Source organism: Pelobates fuscus, chromosome 7 (genome assembly GCF_036172605.1).
Source record: "Pelobates fuscus isolate aPelFus1 chromosome 7, aPelFus1.pri, whole genome shotgun sequence".
Classification (NCBI taxonomy): Eukaryota; Metazoa; Chordata; class Amphibia; order Anura; family Pelobatidae; genus Pelobates; species Pelobates fuscus.
The window spans coordinates 197,304,633-197,326,697 of NC_086323.1; the positions used below are offsets into that span (position 1 = coordinate 197,304,633).

The window sequence follows — 22,065 nt, forward strand, 5'->3', positions numbered from 1 at the left end:
CTATGACACCTGATGGTCGTATTTCTTATCTATTAAAAATAAATTGTCATTTTTTATAAGTATTGCAAACAATAATTTATAGTGGCCGATTTCCTTTAACTCCCGGTATATTTCTTTCAGGTGTATTTGTAAGGAGAGGTTATACTGAAAGTGGTGACAAGAACAGAAATACACAAAGCAAAGCTATGAAGAAATCTTTTAATAACCGCACCAAGGACTTTCACTCTGAAAAATCAAGCATTTTCTCAGATTCCTATATTTTCTCAAAGAAGATAGTAAACATAAACCCCAAACCTTTCTCATGTTCTGAATGTGGAAAATGTTTTCAGAAACATTCAACTCTTGTCAATCATCAGAGAACTCACACAGGAGAGAAACCGTTCTCATGTTCTGAATGTGGAAAATGTTTTGTTCATAAATCACAGCTTGTCAATCATCAGAGAACTCACACAGGAGAGAAACCGTTCTCATGTTCTGAATGTGGAAAATGTTTTGTTCGTAAAGCAGTTCTTGTCAGTCATCAGAGAACTCACACAGGAGAGAAACCGTTCTCATGTTCTGAATGTGGAAATAGTTTTAGGCACTATTCAAATCTTGTCAGTCATCAGAAAACTCACACAGGAGAGAAACCTTTCTCATGTTCTGAATGTGGAAAATGTTTTGTTCGTAAAGCAGTTCTTGTCAGTCATCAGGGAACTCACACAGAAGAGAAACCGTTCTCATGTTCTGAATGTGGAAAATGTTTTTGGCAACATTCAACTCTTGTCAGTCATCAGAGAACTCACACAGGAGAGAAACCGTTCTCATGTTCTGAATGTGGAAAATGTTTTGTTCGTAAAGCAGTTCTTGTATGTCATCAGAGAACTCACACAGGAGAGAAACCGTTCTCATGTTCTGAATGTGGAAATAGTTTTAGGCACTATTCAAATCTAGTCAGTCATCAGAAAACTCACACAGGAGAGAAACCGTTCTCATGTTCTGAATGGGGAAATAGTTTTAGGCACTATTCAAATCTAGTCAGTCATCAGAAAACTCACACAGGAGAGAAACCGTTCTCATGTTCTGAATGTGGAAAATGTTTTGTTCGTAAATCACAGCTTGTCAGTCATCAGAGAACTCACACAGGAGAGAAACCGTTCTCATGTTCTGAATGTGGAAAATGTTTTCGGCAACATTCAAATCTTGTCAGTCATCATAGAACTCACACAGGAGAGAAACCATTCTCATGTTCTGAATGTGGAAAATGTTTTGTTCGTAAATCACAGCTTGTCAGTCATCAGAGAACTCACACAGGAGAGAAACCGTTCTCATGTTCTGAATGTGGAAATAGTTTTCGGCAACATTCAAATCTTGTCAGTCATCAGAGAACTCACACAGGAGAGACACCGTTCTCATGTTCTGAATGTGGAAATAGTTTTAGTCACCATTCAAATCTTGTCAAACATCAGAGAATTCACACAGGAGAGAAACCGTTCTCATGTTCTGAATGTGGAAATAGTTTTAGGCACTATTCAAATCTTGTCAGTCATCAGAGAACTCACACAGGAGAGAAACCGTTCTCATGTTCTGAATGTGGAAATAGTTTTAGGCACTATTCAAATCTTGTCCGTCATCAGAACTCACACAGGAGAGAAACCATTCTCATGTTCTGAATGTGGAAAATGATTTTTCGTTAAACCTAATCTTGATAGACATCAGAGATCTCACACAGTCCACCAAAATTCCCTGCAAACCCATCTCTTTAACATACCACTTGGCAGTGGCAGAGGATGTACCGGACAAACATGTCCTAGCGTGGTACGTGGACTTACACACCACATACACCATGGAACACTGGCACAAAGCCTAAACAGCACATAAAGGGAAAACAGCTTGCACAGCGCACCTGGAACAAATGAGGAAGTTAATACACCGATGGTATATGTTACCAGAAAGACTGACGAAAATCTACCCCACCGCCTCTGCAAAATGCTGGAGGTGTAACACAGAAAGGGGAACTATGCTTCACATATGGGGGACTTGGGCACACAATTTACGCTGCAACCAGCATTGGGACTCCTGTTCCTAACCCTAGGCACATTTAAATGTGTCAAGGGGGCCCTGATCTTCCATATACTGATCTCGGCTCTGACTACAATAGCGAGGGAATGGAGATCCACTAGGGCACCCAGCACATGGGACCTGAAAAGAAAGGTTACAACAAACTTCGACTACGAAGCAGTGTCGCAAAAACAATTGCATGCCAAAAAATACGTCTCAGAGGCAGGGACGTGATGGACGGAGTGCCTTGCGCACCTTCTACAGGACTACTAAGTCCTGGCACCTAGTATTGACTCACTAGCAAGCGACAGAATGCTACCGGAACACACAATCGCACCGAGACCATCCTATATCCGAAATAAATACAGTAAATGGGTGGGTGGTGGAGGTGATAATAAGTCACAAAGCTAGTGTAGGCAGGCCACTGTCACGAGGTCACTCCCAACCTCTAAACATAATAAACGCAATGCCTGAATATAACTCCAGACTACAGGGCGCCACAACCACTAGAATATATATAAATGCCAAAAATGAATAAATAACAGTGGGTGGAAATCCAAACAATCCACTTTATTTTGGAACAATAAATAAAATAGTAAAATATAACCTGCATATATTGCGCAGGTTATATTTTACTATTTTATTTATTGTTCCAAAATAGTGGATTGTTTGGATTTCCACCCATTGTTATGTATTCATTTTTGGCATTTATATATATTCTAGTGGTTGTGGCGCCCTGTAGTCTGGAGTTATATTCAGGCATTGTGTTTATATCCGAAATAAGACCATGGGCCCACGACCCCTAGACATACCCCAGAGGTAGACTAAAGAAATCCGGCAGAGAGGCCCCCTACCAATAGCACAGGAATAAAGAGAAGGTGTCACAATAGGGTCACCAGGAACACCGCCCTCCAGGAGAGGTAACATGACCTGAACCTCAGTCAACCAAACCCCCCCCCTCTTCCACAGAAAAACGAAAGACAACACACCTGCTGACTGCTGCTGACCTCAGCTGGTCCAAAGGACACAACAGCCTAAGCCGGACAACCAACCCTAAATAATAGGCAAGGGAAACCTACAACTGGAAAAATAAGTTGGAGTGTAGCGTAGAGGTAGCGGGGGGGCGCAACTAGGAGAACAACCGAATGGTGTGAATATACATGTCCTATAAATATAACTTTTATTTTTTTAGTTGTAGAACCAAAACCTGTGCCCTTTGTAATCCAGTGTATAAAGCATAATTTTCACAATTGTAGGGTGGAAATAAATCAAAAGATAGGCCAGGAGGCATGCTATTCAAGAGGAACAAGTGGAGGGCCAAGTAAACCTGTTCAGTACTCCCACAGATCTTCTGTGGGACTGATTTCCAGTGATGTGGCGTAAGGACAGAAGTGCACCATAGACACTGCAGTGGGGCCTGCTGAATTCCATGAAATTATTTAACATGAGGAATATATTCCAATTTTTTTTTATCAATTATTAATAAAAAATATATTACAATAAATTCACACTCACACACAGCCCCCCTCACTCTCACACACACAATGCGCACCTCACACATACAATATGTCCAAATTATATATATATATATATATATATATATATATAAACACACACTACAGCACCCCTCACACTGCACCACTACACACATTACGCGCCAGATACAAGCTGGATCCCTAACCCTATATGCACTCTTAATCCTCTCCACACACACACACACACACACAATCTTCTATACACACTCTGGGTCCTTTACACACTAGATCTCCTACACACACACACACACACACACACACACTGCACAACCTACCCACACACTACATTCCTTGTAAGCAAACACATACAACATTCTCTAAACACACCCTCTCTACAACCTCTACACACACTATGTCACCTATACACACACACTACAGCCCGTATGCACACACTCTCTACAGCCCCTAGCCACACATATTACACCACACATAGAAATGGAATTGACCTATACACAATACCACACCACAATCTACACACACGCAATCCCACAAGCCGGTTCCAAACACATGCACCATACACTTTCCTGGCCCTCTTGTCCTCTGGTATCCCACTTGTGGAGACACCAGAGACAATTTAAAAGCAAACACAGCGCAAGCATGTTATTAAATTTGCTTGCGCTGCGCAGAACAAATACAGGGCCTTCTTCTAATGCCAGAGCTTTTCAGCGGGGCTCTGCGCATTGAACCAACATGCTCACTTTGAGAGGGGGCGTGCTTGTCATTAGTGATGTCAAAACACACACTCTCTGTCCCCGCCCCTTCTTAGGTGGCCGCTCTGATTGAAAAATGCCCGGTGTAATGGCACCTCCAGGCATAAAAGGGGGTTAAAAAGCCGTTTAGTAGATCTTCCCTTCCAGAGACACCGGCACAGCTACTGTAGACACCAATCCAGCGAACCGGAGAAGCATCGAATGCCGTAAACAGGCAAACCAGAACTATACGAATGCTGTAAACAGCCGAATAGGAAAAACCATACGAATAGGTTTACACTCCTAGCAGTCGAACTGGAACAGCATACAATAAATCCCCCCAAGAACGAGACAAGGCTCTGTTTTGAGGGTCAAGCAGGAACAGACAGAGCTGTGGGTTTATTGTTCTTATATACACATTAGTACCACCCACAGGGTTTTGGAAAACAACCAATAAACACGTACAATACACTCAGACACCCCCACACAAAATCATCCCCTCTGCCTGTGATACAATTACCTTACACAATGGGTAATGTAATTATTACAGGCAGAAAAATAGTTTTTCCACATTATTCATAACTTTAAAAGTACGCATAACATTCACATACAACTTCCATTTTCAGAATCAGCATACTCCAAACATACGTCAAAATCTTACAAATTGGTCCAGTGGTTCAAAAGATAGATCGTAGTCCTTTGTGACCTAATGAAGCATGGCTTATCTGCCCAAAACCAGTTCCACAGAGTCTTCTGTCCTGGAGATAATTGGGAAGTAATCCAATTATTTCCAAGGACAGAGGCAAAACTCCATTGAACACATGGCAGCAAAAGACAATAAAATACATAAAAATATATAACTGTGCAGCCATTGCAAAAAACAGGTACATTCAACATATCCCCAGATAGCTCAGATCTGAGCGCACATTATTACTGAATGGCGCTCAGATCGCACACATACAGTTCAATTGTCATGGAGCCAAAGTCTTTCCCATCGTTTTTCATTATACGCATGGGCTCCATGGCATAGCTATCTGGGGTATCACCGCTCAAACAGGGCAAATAGCACCGAATGACCCGGATTTCATGTCTTTGCAGGGGAAAATCAAGCGTTTCAACATGGGACCATATTCTAAAGGCAGCAGACAGGCAACCAGGCTCCTCCAATGCACAGTGGCGAGATTGGTCTCGTCACATGTTTCCCCTTTTCCAAACAGACTAACAGGGTATCTGACCTCCTGCCGGTCAGTGCCCTGGTTAGTCCAACAGCCCACCCACAAAACACAATTAGCAGTACAGCCCACCCACAATAACTGGTTACTACACCTGGGTAGAGGAGAAACTTGTCCATGTCCAGGTGCCTCACCACGGCTGTGCGGGGTACTGGTAGGCTGCCTTGGTGGGTTGCTGAGTGGGCAGAGACCAGCGGTACTCTGCCCTGGTGCCAGCACTACCACGGAAGTAGCCTGGTTGTTGAAGGAGGAGACCAACTGTCTCTCCTTTGGATACACAGCTCTGCTGCTGGAGGGGGAGACCGACTGTCTCCTCTTTGGCTAAACAGCCCTGTTGCTGGGGGACAGGACCAACCGTCTCTGCCCCTGGTAGCTCAGCCTGCTGCTGAGGAATGGAGACTGAGCTCCCAATTCCCTGCAGGACCGGTGGAGAGACCTCGGTCCCATCTCCACCGGCCACCTGGGGTCCTTCCCAGTAAATCTCCACAATATCTTCCCAGCTGAATGGGTCTGGATCTGGGTCTGTCACCTTGCTGTCCTGCTGAGCCTTCCCAATGGAGTGGAAGAGATCTCGGTAGTCCTGCTCCAGTTCCCACTCCAGGGTTGCTAGGTGAGCCAGGTCTTGCTCTACCTCATGGGGGTCATCCCAGTCATGCCTAACCCCCCTCTCGTAGAAGATGTCCTGAAGTCTGGTCTGCGCAGCGCTCCCGAAGTCAGGCTCTGCAAAGGACTCCCATAACAAGCCAGGACCATCAAACTCCTCTCCCTCTGGCTTGTCATGCTCGGCTGTCCAGGGTATATACTGTGCCATATACCACCAGAGCGCCTGGTAGGCATCCTCCAGCCATAGCTCCTGCCATACCCGGTGCTCTAGTTCCTTCACCCATTCCTCCAGGGGCTGCTCTCCCAGGAAGGGCATCCGCAGGGCCACTTGCTTCTGCAATCGCTGCTCTTCACTGGGGAGACTCTCACCCCGCTTGTATTGTACATTATCCAAGGCCTGGAACCAGATGCCTTTCCTTAATGCATCCCGGCCATCCAGGTCCTCCTCCTCGTATAACACTGCTGGTTCCATTCTGTTGCTTTTAGGGTCACTGTACTGGGACATGCGTTGCCCCCAACTTGTAAATCCACGGAATGGTGTCTCCTTGTAGCTGTCCTTCTGGCTGTATGAACGATCCCGCCGCTTGCCACCAATTGTAACGGCACCCTCAGGCATAAAAGGGGGTTAAAAGCCGTTTAGTAGATCTTCCCTTCTAGAGACACAGGCACAGCTACTGTAGACACCAATCCACCGAACCGGAGAAACATATAATGTAGCGGACTGGGTCCTATACCAGAGTATGCCCCAGTTTCCTGGAGGGGCTGATGGCTCACCTCCTGCCCAGTGATTATGGCCCTGGAGGTATTGCCCTTTAAAGACAGTATTTGGGCATGATGGATTTTTATTATGTGGCTACTGGCCCTTTAAGCACAGTGTATGGACTTCTATTAGACTATGTATAGATTGTGTATAGGAAAGTGTACCCCTCCCCCGTTTTCCGTCCCATTGTTCTCCAGCAGGGCGTAGTCCCAGGCACACTGCCAGACTAGTTGGAACTGGTTTGGGCTGGAGAGCCATGCTTTAGTGGAACTAAAGGGAAATCCACCTAACTTTTTAACCCCCATAACTCCCGAACCCCTGGTCCGATCTGGGTGATTTTTGAATATGTTATTCACCCAGATCAGGGCTATCATGGGATACCACATTTGGGGGTGTACCCTATGTATTTGGGGTACATATAGAAGTTGCAGAAAAATAGGTACAATTTAATTATGTTAACAAATAAGCTGATGGGAGGAGATGTGTGGGTTGTACCTTGTACTTTATTGGTTAATGTACTAATTATTGTGGGTGGCTCCCTTGCACGGGAGCATTGCATAAAAGCAGGGGTTGTGTGATTAAAAGTTAGTTAATTTCTACTCCTGATACTATGTGTCGTCCAGTGATTGGGAAAGGTGATGGGATATTATTGGATTTTATTACTGACTGTGCTGGATATTCTCTGGGATTTATTACTTGTTCCTGCCTTCTCTGGATATACTGGTGGAGTTAAGCTGTGAGAAATCAGCTCTCCGCTACATTGGTTGGCAGCGTCGGGATCCAGATCCACAGAGGAGCAAGTACCAGTAAAGGCAACCGCACTAATGGCGGAATACAGAGCAGAAAAGGGTCCAGTTTGGGTACAGAACAACCCAGCAGAGGAACAGGGGCGGTTGGAATTTCAGAGAGAACTGCAATTCCGGCTGTCATTCTATGGGGAAACTCCACCAACAGAAGACAGAAGTACAGGAGTTTGTATGAAGACAAAGGGTTCAACAAACTCCAGAGAGGAACAGCACCTTAGAGACACAGGAATCAATATGGAGCGACATAGAGCCAGCGAGTCCCTGGACAACGCTCAAGGTGAAAGATGAGTTTAACCGGAGGTTACAGAGCATCTTGTCCGCAGAGAGGACGCCCGACAAGAGATGTGGGAAGAAACTCTGGAGGGTGTACAGCGTTGGCGAGGTGACCGCCTCCCCAGCAAGGAGCCCTACGGATGCCTATACTGGGAGATTAGCCCCGGGGAGAGTTGGTGATACAGCTTCATACACTGGCATGGAGGGAACTGGGTCTCGATGATGCGTACCAAGCGCTACGTTGGTACGCGGCCCAGCGTGTTCACGGAATGGCCAAGTTCGACAAACTGGAGGGCAAGGAGTACACTGGCTCTGGTTTATTATGGGGGGGCCTTTGCAGAACCAGACTTTGGGAGTGCGGCAGCATCCCAGCTTTGGGACATACTTAACTATAGAGAGGCCATGCTGGATCTCCCTATGGCTGAAGACCTGGAGCCAGACCTGATTGAATTGGCTGTCCAGGAATGGGAGCTTGAGCAGGATTACCAGCACCTGATCAGTTCCAGCCAGTCATCCTATACCCTGCAGGTACCACCAGAGCAGGGGGAGTTCGAACAGGATTATGCCCTTTTATTTGATACAGTAACACTGCCTGATTCTAACCTGAGGGGGCTTATGGACTGTACACCATTGGGAGCATTGAGTTTCGTCCTTCCTCCCCAACAACCAAGCCTGTCATCAGGAGACCTGGGGTCTGTACCATCTACTCCCCAACCAGCCCCAGAACTGAGGGACTTCATAGACTGGTCCTGGGAAGACCCACAGATGGCAGTTAGAGATGGGACGGCGGTCTCTCTATTGGCCCTACAGGGGTGCTGGGCAGTCAGCCCAGATCCCCAATGGCAGTGTGAAGAGCAGGGAGTGGAGAGCATCGTCTCCCCTCCCCAGCGGCAGTGTACCTTGCAGGGAGAGGAGAGTAGGGTCCTCCCTCTCCAGCGGCAGGGTGAGCTACAGGGATGCTGGGCAGTCGGCCCAGATCCCCAGCGGCAGTGTGTTTCATTGGGGATAGAGAGCAGCGTCCTCCCTCCCTAATGGCAGCATAGCCCACCAAGGTGAGACAGTAAGCCCCACAACAGTGCAGATGGGACCGTAGTCTCTGCACCTACACCACCAAGGATAAGGACAGTCTGTTTCCCCCTCCAGCAGCCAAGTGTGATGTTGGGAGAAGTGACAGGCGGTCTCTCTCCCCAGCGGCATAGTGCCTTACAGGGAGGGGAGACAACTGGTTTCCCTCCCCAGCGGCTGAGCATGTCATTGGAAGGGGAGACGGCTGGTTCCCCATCCCAACAGCAGAACAATTTATTGGAAGGGGAGAGCGTTGCAGGAAGAAGAGCTGGCATCCGGGCAGAAAGCCAGCGGCTTCTGCCCTCTCTTCCCTTCTGCCTTAGAACCTGATGGCGCACCATCTACATCAAGGGCACCGAGGGCCACAAGTTTTGCTGGCCTCGACCCACCAGGTCTAGAGGAGGGGAACTGCATCCGCCGTCCCCAGCAACAGTTTTGTCCAACCAGGGGAGAGGGCGCCCTGGTTACTTTGCTACCAGACTATGGGTTTACAACGGGGCACATGTGGCAATTAGGACACCGGGACAGCTACACCGGGTAAGAAAGGCCGGTCGACTATTAGCACCCCAGACCGATTGGAGTCTGGTTAGTCGTTTTGGTAAAGGGGAGAAGTGTAGCGGACTGGGTCCTATACCAGAGTACGCCCCAGTTTCCTGGAGGGGGCTGATGGCTCACCTCCTGCCCAGTGATTATGGCCCTGGGGGTATGGCCCTTTAAAGACAGTATTTGGGCATGATGGATTTTTATTATGTGGCTACTGGCCCTTTAAGCACAGTGTATGGACTTCTATTAGACTGTGTATAGGAAGGTGTACCCCTCCCCCGTTTTCTGTCCCATTGTTCTCCAGCAGGGCGTAGTCCCAGGCACACTGCCAGACTAGTTGGAACTGGTTTGGGCTGGAAAGTTTGGGCTGGAGAGCCATGCTTCAGTGGAACTAAAGGGGTTGTGTGATTAAAAGTTAGTTAAGCTCTACTCCTGATACTGTGTGTCGTCCAGTGATTGGGAAAGGTGATGGGATATTATTGGATTTTATTACAGACTGTGCTGGATATTCTCTGGGATTTATTACTTGTTCCTGCCTTCTCTGGATATACTGGTGGAGTTAAGCTGTGAGAAATCAGCTCTCCGCTACACATATGAATGCCGTAAAAAGGCAAACCGGAACCATACGAATGCTGTAAACAGCCGAATAGGAAAAAGCATACGAGTAGGTTTACACTCCTAGCAGTCGAACTGGAACAGCATCCAATAAATCCCCCCAAGAACGAGACAAGGCTCTGTTTTGAGGGTCAAGCAGGAACAGACAGAGCTGTGGGTTTATTGTTCTTATATACACATTAGTACCACCCACAGGGTTTTGGAAAACAACCAATAAACACAAAATCCTCCCCTCTGCCTGTGATACAATTACCTTACACAATGGGTAATGTAATTATTACAGGCAGAGAAATAGTTTTTCCACATTATTCATAACTTTAAAAGTATGCATCAAATTCACATACAACTTACATTTTCAGAATCAGCATACTCCAAACATACGTCAAAATGATACAAATTGGTCCAGTGGTTCAAAAGATAGATTGTAGTCCTTTGTGACCAAATGAAGCATGGCTTTTCTGCCCCAAACCAGTTTCACAGAGTCTTCTATCCTGGAGATAATTGGGAAGTAACCCAATTATCTCCAAGGACAGAGGAAAAACTCCATTGAACACATGGCAGCAAAAGACAATAAAATACCTAAACATATATAACTGTGCAGCCATTGCATAAAACAGGTACATTCCCCAGATTGCTCAGATCTGAACGGACATTATTACCGAATGGCGCTCAGATCACACGCATACAGTTAAATTGCCATGGAGCCAAAGTCTTTCCCATAGTTTTTCATTATACGAATGGGCTCCATGGCATAGCTATCTGGGGTATCACCGCTCAAACAGGGCAAGCACTGAATGACCCGGCTTTCGTGTCTTTGCAGGGGAAAATCAAGCGTTTCAACATGGGGCCATAGTCTAAAAGTAGCAGACGGGCAACCAGGCTCCTCCAAAGCACAGTGGCGAGATTGGTCTCGTCACACCCGGGCCTAATTTTTTTCCCAGTCCGGCCCTGTTTGTCACCAATACTTAACATAAAAAATGGATATAAATTTAAGTGCATACATATTGCTGTATTGGTACAGATGTGTACAAAGAGTTTATTTTGAGATGCCGTGTATTGTTTGAATAAATATAAATTTTAAGGCTGCAAGAAAATCTGATTTGATTATTGGAACTCTGATGTGAGAAACAAACATCTCAGGATCAGCTAATTCCCTACATTTACTGGTGGAGAAAATATAGGCAAGATTTAAGTCTGAATTATTACTGAATTACTAAAAAGATTCTGCTGCAAGAAGATTACAAGAAGATAACTGAAGAAAAAGTCAAACTGTTCCCTGCAATGAGTGTTAGTAAACATCCCAGAGTTACTATGCAAAGGCAGAGGTGAGCAGTAGGAAAACCATTTGAACGTAGTTTATCCAGTACTGGAGGATTTTGAAGATAATTTTAGATTTACAACCAAAGCCCTTATTATGCTTGTCTATTTAGATGAAATAGCATGATGGCTGTGACGGACCGGACCGGGTACCTCCGTCAATCGCTGCTTCCTAGTACTTGCGAGCACCATAACCACCATAAAACCCACAAAGCGTCACAGCTTGGTTGGGGTCTCGCTGTCCTCCACCAACCCTGGATCCAAAACCAGGATCCAGCTTCCAGTGAGTAGACCTCTTTTAGTCCTGCGAGCGTAGCAGGAACAGCTCTTAGAAGAGCTAGTGATTATACTCAGGGGAGTATTGTGATATAGCAATCCCCAGAGTGTATGCAGTTCTCCAATCCCCCAAACATGAGCCAAGACTTCATGAATGGGTAAACGAATCTCTTTAATGGGAGCCACACTTGGCCTTATATGACAATCCCCATGCGAGGGGATACGCCCACAGGGATCTTGTGGGGGACTGATTTTCGACTTCACAGATCAATAACAAGAAGGTCACAAGGCATGACACTCCCACACACAGCACACAATCCCTCTCCTCTGCTTGGGAGATAATTGGATGAGTAACTGTACTAATTCTATTCAAATTATCTCTAAGCACAGAAAAAACTAACTTTTAAAAAAACACCCCAAAAGTACCCTAAAAATGCATAAAACCGCACAAATGTTACATCCCCTGATCTGGATGACCAACTGAAACGGAAAAGAGATCGCTAATATTTGTTAAAAAATTCTAATTATTCCAAATATCTAAATTAATGCCAGATATGGTATTAACTGGTATATCTTAATAATTAGATATTGCTCCCAAAGTACAAATGAAATAGAATGAATCCAAAATGGAGTCTACTCACCATGTGGGCTATTCCAAAATGGAGTTAGTCACATGTGGCATGCATCACAATGGGAGTCAAATAACACTCTCCTGAAAGGATTACCCAAATATAACAGAAAAAACAAACAAACAAAAAAGTACACTCGAAGAGATATGATTTAACAATTAATATCCAAACTGACACACACCTTGATAGTTGTGTAAAAGATATATAATGTTTAATATACATGCATAAAGAAACTATATATATATATACACATATAAAAACAGTAAAATATTATATACTTTAACTAACAATGCAATACTACAACAATCTTAACTGCAATAATCTCACACTGCTAAATACACATCAACCATTGTATAGTAAAAATGATTTTGCCCTACCAAAATGTTATCCAGAAAATATGATTTTCCGTTTAATCAAACCACCAAATAATAATTGATTAAACTAAAATGAGACTAAAACTAACTAAAATAAAACTAAACTTAAAAATAAAAAACAGCGATACAAATACTTATCAGTTGCCAGCTGCAAGATGTTCAATGCTCGGCCTCAAAAAAGGAATGCCTCTCCTCCTCCAGCCCGTGGCTTCACCTTGTAAAGTGACTGAGCATGTGACTTTCCTTACCCAATCCCTGTGTGCCATTGAATGGGGAGGAGTCAGGCATCCATCTTGGCCGCATGGCTCAGACAAAGAAAGTCTCCAAAAAAGGTGCTCACTACTCCCCCTAGTGATACAATTCTAAAATGGCACTCAACATAATAAACTGTATTAAGTGATTTCTTTTTTTTTTCCAATGTTTGATTTTTATTAACATTTTCTTCGAAATAACATACAATGGGGTACAGAAAGGAAAAAGGGGAAGGGGTAAAGGTACGTTATGATATAATTGATGAGATCGGACACAGTCATATTTCGCTTTTACAGGTTAGTTGCAGGTGGGTATAAAAACATAGAGATTCTGTTACAACAGTGTGCATAGCATATAAACCGTCGCTTAATTATATTTGCAGATATAGGATTAAGCATCATTTACCGTCAGATAAGATTTCAACTATGTCATATAGGAGGTAATGGCAAACTGTACCACAGTGTGTTGGTTGCAAGGGCCATGTACCCAAGATTATGGTTGTGCAAATGTATATAAACTTATACATATAAACAGAAACATATGTAATCATAAACACAGTCAAGATGTAATGTGTAGAAGCACAGCAAGATATAATATTGGTGTGTACATTTACGTCTTTGCCGAGTCAAATAGTAGGGATAAATAGCAGGTAGAGGTAGAGGGTGCAATAACCTAATACATAGGGCCATTTAGTGTATCTCGTTTACAAAGAACTTCAATTAAATGCAAGTTTGCACACAGCTGCAAGGTTGCGTACGTCTTCACTTGTGAGAGGGATAGGAGGTAGGGGGTGTGTCAGTTGTGTAAAATAACAAGGCGTTATTGGGTGAAAAGAGGAGTAGGCTAGAGAGCCACACTAGTGTGATGCATAATTATGGAGTGTAGTTGGTGTAGTGAAGAGCATCAGATCAATTTGGTAAATTGGTTATAGATGGATTCCCAGTTCTCCCAGTGTTCGTTGAAATTGGTCAAGTCAACTCTCTTGGCCCATTCTCTCTCGTGACAGTAAATAGTATTAACTTTGTTAAGTAATTCTTGCAGAGAGGGGGAGATGTTGCTTTTCCAATGAGTAGCAATACATGATTTAGCAGCTATTAAGATATTGATAATCGCTACTTTCATAGGGGTACATAGCAACTCAGGTAGCAAGTGGAGTAAGCAACCTGCTGGGTTTAAACTTAATTGCATGCCAAACAAAGAGTGTATAATTTTTTTTACAAAATACCAAAAGGTTTGAAGTTTCGGGCAGTCCCAAAAAATGTGTAGGAATGAGCCTGTACCTTTGTTGCATCTCCAGCACGTGGGTGTGGAGGTAGGGTAAATCTTGGTAAGTCTGTTAGGAACTAGGTACCATCTCATTAGCACTTTGAAGTACGTCTCCCATAGAGTTACGCATTTAGTGGATCTTTTAGTGGATGAAATAGCTGTGAGCCAATCTTGTGTGTGAAATTCTACGCCCAGTTCTCGTTCCCATTTGATCATATAGGGGAGTTTAACAGGGTTACGGGCCTCTGCTTGTGCTAGGTAGCATAGTTTAAGGAATTTCTGAGGGAAACGAGATTTGTCAGACATGTAGCAAGTGTGGCCTATCAGGCTTAATGATGATAAATCGAGGCGTGTGATATTAGCCGTGTGTATTATGTGTTTTATTCTTAAGTAAAGGAATATATCTCGATGTGGTAAGTTATGAGTGGACTGTAGGTCAGGAAAGGATCGAAGGCCTGTTGAGTCAAATAAGGAGTAAACATTGGTCAGACCGTGTGTTGGCCAGTGGTGTATGGGAAGATCTGGTGATAACGCAGTAAGAGCTCTTAGGGGAGCTAAGTAAAGTAGTTCTTCTTTAGGACATAACATTGTGCTCCATGAGTTCCAGGAGCATAGAAGAAATTTTGTGCTTGGCAATAAAGACGTGGAAGAATGGTTGCACTTGGACCACAGTATATTGGGTAGGGATGGGATGTTGCCACATGCTTGTTCCAATTTAAGCCAGACTGGGTTAGCTTTCTTGGTCATGATGTCCAAGCTCTGTGCTAAAGAAGAGGCCCTATAATATTTACTGACGTTGGGGATGCCTAACCCTCCTCGGTGGATGGGGCGCCATAATGAGTGGAGTGCGATTCTTGGGGGTTTTCTCCTCCAAATATGTGCATTTAGAACAGTTTGAAACTTGGTAAGGATAGAGTTCGGGACAGTGATGGGTAGTGTGCGGAATAGGTAGAGTATGTGAGGAAGTGCCATCATTTTGATCGAATTTATCCTGCCTATCCAAGAGGTATTTAGTTTGTCCCATTGTTTCAACTGAGTTGAGATTTTGTGCAGAACCGCTTCATGGTTCTCTTTTATAGTTTGTGATTTGGATTGGGTTAATTTAATGCCCAGGTAGGTGATGGAAGTCTTGCGCCAATCAAAGGGGAATTGTGATTTTAGAGTATCGATTGTTTGAGGATTTAAGTTCAATGGAAGTATCTGGGTTTTAGCGATGTTGTTTTTGTAGTACGAAACCGTACCATACATATTCAGAGTTTGTAGGAGGTAGGGAATAGAAGAAGTCGGGTGTTGCAAAAAAATAATAATATCATCCGCAAATGCAGCTAGCTTTTTTTCTCCTGCAGGGGTTTGAAGGCCTGGGAGTAAGGGATCGTTTTTAATTGTGCGAAGAAGAGGCTCTAAGCAGAGAATGAATATTAGAGGGGACAAAGGGCATCCCTGTCTGGTACCATTAGAGATATTAAAATTGATGGATGAGAAGCCCGTATTGAAAACTCTTGCTGAGGGCATGGAGTAGAGGGCCATGATGCTAGTGAGAAAGGAGTCAGAGAAACCATAGGCTTTAAGGGTGGCCGACATATAAGACCAGTTCAGGCGGTCGAAGGCCTTTTCTGCATCGAGGGCCATAAGGACCCTGGATTGGCGATGACGAGTGGCCCAATCTATCAAGTCTGTACAGAATCTGGTGTTATCTCCCACCTGTTTGCCTGGCACGAAACCCGCTTGTTCTTCAGAGACTAGGTTCGGTAATATCTGTTTTAATCTATTAGCTATTAGTTTAGCATATAGTTTCACGTCTGCGTTTAGCAGAGAAATCGGGCGTAAGTTACTACATGATGTGGGCGGTTTGTTGGGTTTGGGCAGGGTAATGATATATGCTTCCAACATTTCCTTCGGGAAGCTACCTATTTTTTGTATTGTGTTGAAGAGTTTCGTGATGTGTGGGGTGAGTTGAGGTTCCATTTTAATATAATAATAGTTGGGGAGTCCATCTGGACCAGGGGCTTTATGCTTTGATAGGGACCTTATGGCTGTGGCTACCTCGTGCTCCGTAAATGGAGTGGTCAATTGATCATTTTGTTGTGGTGTAACCTGTGGAAGTGAAATACGTTGTAGAAACGTCGATATGTTCTGGGCGCTCGGGATGAAGGTATTCTTGTCTAAGTTATAAAGATCGTTGTAGAATGATGATAATTCATTGACTATGTCTATGGGGTTAAATAATTTTGTGTGCGATTTGGAAAGAATATAAGGGATTTTTGTCTGGAGGTATCTAGATTTAAGCTGGTTAGCTAGAAGTTTGCCGGCTTTATTGCCTAAGGTGTAATATCTCTGCTGGAGTTTAGTCGCCTTATTGGTAAAATCCTCAATTCTCAGATTTAGTATTTGTTCACGAATTATTGCGATTTGTTTCGTGGTAGAATGAGAGGGTGAGATTTTGTTGGAGTTTTCCAATGTTTCAAGCTTTCTTTGAAGTGAAGTATTTAGGTTACTAGCTGTTCTTTTTTTGATTGATCCTAGTTTGATGAACGTTCCTCTTATTACACTTTTGTGCGCTAGCCATTGGGTTTCTGTAGATGTGTCTGTAGTGACATTGTTATTAAAGTAGTCCTGTATTTCCAAGGCAACTGTTTGTAAATTGTCAGGCGAGTCTAGGATGGATTCGTTTAAGCGCCAAGTGCCGCGGCCTTTTGTGGGATAGGGTACTGCTATGGTGACTATAATAGGTGCATGATCGGACCACGTCCGTTGTCCTATGGTTTGATCTAAGAGGTGGGGCAGGGTCGATTTATCGAGTAAGCATAAGTCTATCCTTGTATAAGTCAAATGAACTGGAGAGAAAAAGGTATAATCTTTGGCTGTGGGGAATAGATTTCTCCAGGTGTCAAAGAGATCGTGTGTGAAAATAAGGTTCGAAAACAGTTTACTGTTATGCACAGTGAGTTTGTTAGGTTTTAGGTTGTTGACCCGTTGGACGTCTAGTAAGGGATCAAGTGTGCAGTTACAGTCACCACATATTATGACATGACCTTGTTTTAGGGTAGATATCTTTTTAATAGCCTTGTTGAGAAAGGAGAATTGAGCGTCATTGGGCGCATAGAGGGAAGAGATTGTAACTTGAATACCATTAAGTTCACCAACCAAAATAAGCAGTCTGCCCGTGGGGTCAGCGTATTGTCTAATGGGAGTGAATACCCAGTCCTTGTGAAATATAATTGCCACTCCTTTAGATTTATTTGGTGCGTATGCATGGTATTCTGTAGGGTATTTGGATGATCTTATGTGGGGTGGATTGTTTTTGCAGAAGTGAGTTTCTTGGAGGCAGACTATGGCAGCCTCAGAGTTATGCATATCTCTTAACACTTGACTTCTTTTGTAGGGGCTGTTTAGGCCTTTTGCATTGAGGGAAAGGATTTTTAATGTATTAGTCGTCATTTTAGGTAAGTATGGTGCACGAGTGGAAAGAATGGATACTCTGGAATGAATAGGAATGTCCTAAGCTTCCGTTGGATATTGCACGCAGTAAAGGGCCTCAGTAATGGGGCTTGAAGATAGGTAACGAAGGGTGCGTCGTGATCCCTAGGGGGTAAATTCTGGTACCTTGGAGGAGTGCAAGGGGGAAGTAGGGGAGGGGTAGTGGCAGTAACGGGATAACTATATACACAGACATTTCCTTGAAGTGGAAAACGTAGAGTGGCCATTTTTAGACACTAGGAGTGCCTCAAGTGATGGCCGGGGGAGGGAGGGAGGTGTGAGAGGTCCTGCAACCAGGTTATATTGATCATAAAATAAATAACTGCGGGAAAGCATTTATCTTATATTCTATATAGAGTAGAAAATTGCCAACAGTGGTGTGGCTAGGGCTTTGAATGACAGGAGTTTCGTGCAAGGATTTCCGAGTCGAAACAAGTGGAATGTAGGTATAGATTGGGGAGTATTTGCACGTTAGCAAATAGTTGCAGTGAGTGCAAATCAACTGAGTGAATGATATTAACTCTAAGTGTAGGGTGGTGCGATGAAGCCAATTATCGTGAGTTGAGGGTAGCAAATATCATGTATAATTGTCTAAACATATATGTAACATATTTCCCATGAACAATTACAAAGTTTTTTGCATATTAAAACATAATCAATAAAAATAGACAATATTAGACATAACTGGAAAAAAAAAAAAAAAATTCTGCAATATGTGCCCTCAGCAATTGAGCTTGAAGCAGGGACTGGAGGTATAAATGGTCAGAGTTAGGGCCTCATGTGTGATTGGAGAGGGCTTGCAAAAAAATTGTTTAGAGCGTTGTGAACATTTACTTAGGTTTGGGGATGGTAAATATCGTACTTATCATCATTGTAGGACCCGTACACCTTAGTTATGAGCAAGCCTAGTTCTCGAAGTATTAAAACATAAATTATAAACATGAAAAAAGGGCAATAATAGAAACAGACCAATAAATGTTTGCTATACGTATGCTTATCCTTTGCACTTGAATTGCTGGTTGGAGGTGTGCATAGTCGTATATAGTCGAGATCGGGACGCTATATGTGGATTAGGGAGGACCTACAAAATAGGATAGCCATGCGGGTAGTGGGTGGCCCGGGGTAAGAACCTGTCGTCAGATGATTAAGGCCCGTGAAGCGTGCCTCCGGGATGCGGATATGAAACGCTTGGATCGGTGGTGTATTGTGACCATATACTGGACTGTAAGGAAAACAGTCAACGGATGTAATAGCCATGTGGCCTACATGGTGCGTTACCCTTAAGCATAGCATAGATCTCGAAATAATAAGTAAAAGCATCGATTTGGGATATAACAGTAAAACGTTACAACAACAAATACGATTCCGTATGCAGCAAGGAAAAGTGTTGTACATAAACAACAACTGGGCATATGTGTAATGATAGGAGGGAATTTCTGATCGTGAAAGTGGTTCACGTCGGGTGTTGATTACATATCGCCGTGTAGGTGCTGTATATGCGAAGAGTACTTATTGTGTAGGGAACCCACAAATCCAATTGTGTATATGTTGTAGTGTTAAAATCGAATGTGGCAGGATGGTTGTCGACCTGCAGGACAGAGATTGAGAAGCACGTGGACGTGCTCTAATGGTAGATTGTCGACCTGCCGCTATAAACCAAGTAATTAAGTTATACAGATTAGTGCCGAAGATGGTATAAATGATCGGTGTTAATTACTAAGAATGGATTGGGTTGTCAGTTATAAAATAAGATACACTTAAGTAGCACCACAATAAGAACTTATACTCATCGCAATTTATAATGGACGGAAAGTTCATGTGTTGCGAGCCGGCGAGCCCGCCATCTTCCACTCCTTTTGAAGTCGTCTGGGAGAGCAGCTTCTAGACGGGGAATTAAGCGGAACAGCGTTGGAGTTAGTCCATAGGCCCCATTTGATGAGGAGTTTCATCCAGTCTTCTGGTTCGTTGATTGCATATGTTTTTCCTTGTCGCCAAATCAAAACTTTTGTGGGGTAACCCCATCTGTAAGAGACTTTGTTGTTGCGTAGTGTCTTTGTGACGGTTAGGAATTCCTTCCTTCGTGCCATGGTAGTGGCCGATAAATCAGCATACAGGGATATTTGTTGGTAGGGGTCCGGGAGCTGATCAGCTTTCCTGGCCGCATTCAGCAGAGCGTCTTTGTGTGTGAAATAATGAAATTTCACTATGACGTCCTTCGGTACATCACTAGACATGCGGGCCGGTCGTGGTAGCCTGTGCATGCGGTCAAAGGTCCATGCAGAGTCTGGCAGTTCCGGGACCAAGGATTTACATACAGCTAGTATGAATGCTGGTAAAGCGTCGTGGGACACATCGTCCGGTATGCCCCTGAACCGAACATTTTGTCTTCTCGACCTATCTTCTAGGTCAGCTAATTTAAATTTGAGCGTGGTATTTTCTTCCGAGATTTTCTGTAACTTATCAGCCATTTCGTTGTGGGCTAAGCAAATCTCATCGGATCTATGTTCAAGTTGGCTCGTTCTGTCACCCAGGGCCGAAATTTCTTTCCTTAGCTCCCGGTCAATCTTCAGGAAGTCTTGACGTATAGTCGATCGGAGTTCCTGGAGCATTTTGTGCAGGCTACGGTCCGTGACCGCGATATCAGAGTGTTTTGAGGAGGTCGATTCGCAGTCAGAGTAGGCTTCCGATAAGGTAGCTCTGTCGCCGCCATCTTGGATTTCTCGTCTGCGATCTTTTTTCTTGTTATTTCTTGCCATATCGGGCAGTTTCAGTTGCTTGGGAGGAGACATTAGTGAGGGATGCTCCTTGGGGATATAATTAGTTGAAATTTAGCAGTTAATGCTGATATTGTCGCTCGTTAGGTTTGCAGGTCGACGGAGCTCTCAGTCCATGCGACTGCACTCGCCGGAAGTCGGACACGCCCCCTATTAAGTGATTTCTAATGAATAAGACCATAATAAACCCGTGTCCATTACAATCCACCTCTTGGTCTTATCCATAGATATCATCTTCTACACCGCTGTTTCCATTTATGGCAAAGTTAAAAGTCCTAATCCCTATACCCAGCTTGCCACACACACACAAACAAACAAACAAAAATAATACTAAAATATAACCACAGCTACTGACAGTCTATGAAAACCATGTTTCCCAAACCACCCAAAACAATCCGGTATATGATTCTTCATGTAATGTTTCCTGTATGGTAGAAAATGTGGCCAAATCATGGTTAACTTCTGTGTGCTTGACAAATAGTCCATGAACAACCATATTCCTAATTTCATCTCCTCAAAACACCTAAGCAGTCTGGTACATGATTATTCCGTAATGTTTCCAAAATAACAGTAAGTGTGACCAAATCATGGTTAACGGGATAGTTGCAGCACTCGTTGCCGACCAAGGCCAGACTCCTTTCTTGATGGATACTGATTTAGAAAGGTTACAGCTCTGATGTGCATAAAGATGTTAGAGGACCATGGACTCAATTGTTTTAAATTGTCACCAGCCGGCTGGAAGGAAAGAAAACAGGTTTAATATCACCACATAATAACACAACCTTAGTATTACCAGGTCCATCTGAAATTATTCTCCCTTTTGCCTTTGTTGCTCGCTAGTTCTAGGTAGCACCCAAACTTTGGACCCTACCTGAATCAGCTCAGTCTTGTCCCATGTTACTAACACTGTTTGAGGTACCCAAATGGCTATCTCCCCCAACTCACCACCTCCACTTCTAGACATAGGTACACTCCACATACTTCCACATGTATTCACCACACCTGGGGTTGTCCACCCATCTTTCCCCAACCTTTCATGGAGAATTAATGTGACTTCTGTCCCTATAGGCATGGTGCCTCCAATGGATAGAGTTACAGTTTGCCATTCCCCTTCTACTGTTATTTTAACAGGGTAGAGGACTTTTACTCTAAACTTATTCTTTCCTACTGACGTAGGAATGTCACCTGTGAATGTTAGTCTCATGTTTACAGTCGGAGTATCATTTTGTCTGGTCAACCTGTCATAAGGGGAGAACTGTCCGATTGGTCAATTGTTCAATATCATTACCGCTTGGGTAATTACCCGATCCCAGCCCATTAGCGTTTTACTGGGGGATAGCTTCCTAATTTGTTCTTTTAGAAGCCCATTGCACCGCTCTATCAACCCCGCAGCTTGGGGATGATAGGGGATATGGAATATCCATTTAATCCCTGAGTCATGTGCCCATTGTTGTACCAGCTGTCCTGTGAAGTGGGTGCCATTATCTGTTTGAATTTCAGATGGCATCCCGTAAGCCATCACGATTATCTGTAGGATCT

The 22,065-nt window shown here is 43.8% G+C and overlaps 1 pseudogene; it reads left to right on the forward strand.

Annotated features, from left to right (window-relative positions):
- LOC134568417 (zinc finger protein 850-like) overlaps nucleotides 1-22,065 on the forward strand; it is a 181,360-nt pseudogene that overhangs the window by 37,585 nt on the left and 121,710 nt on the right.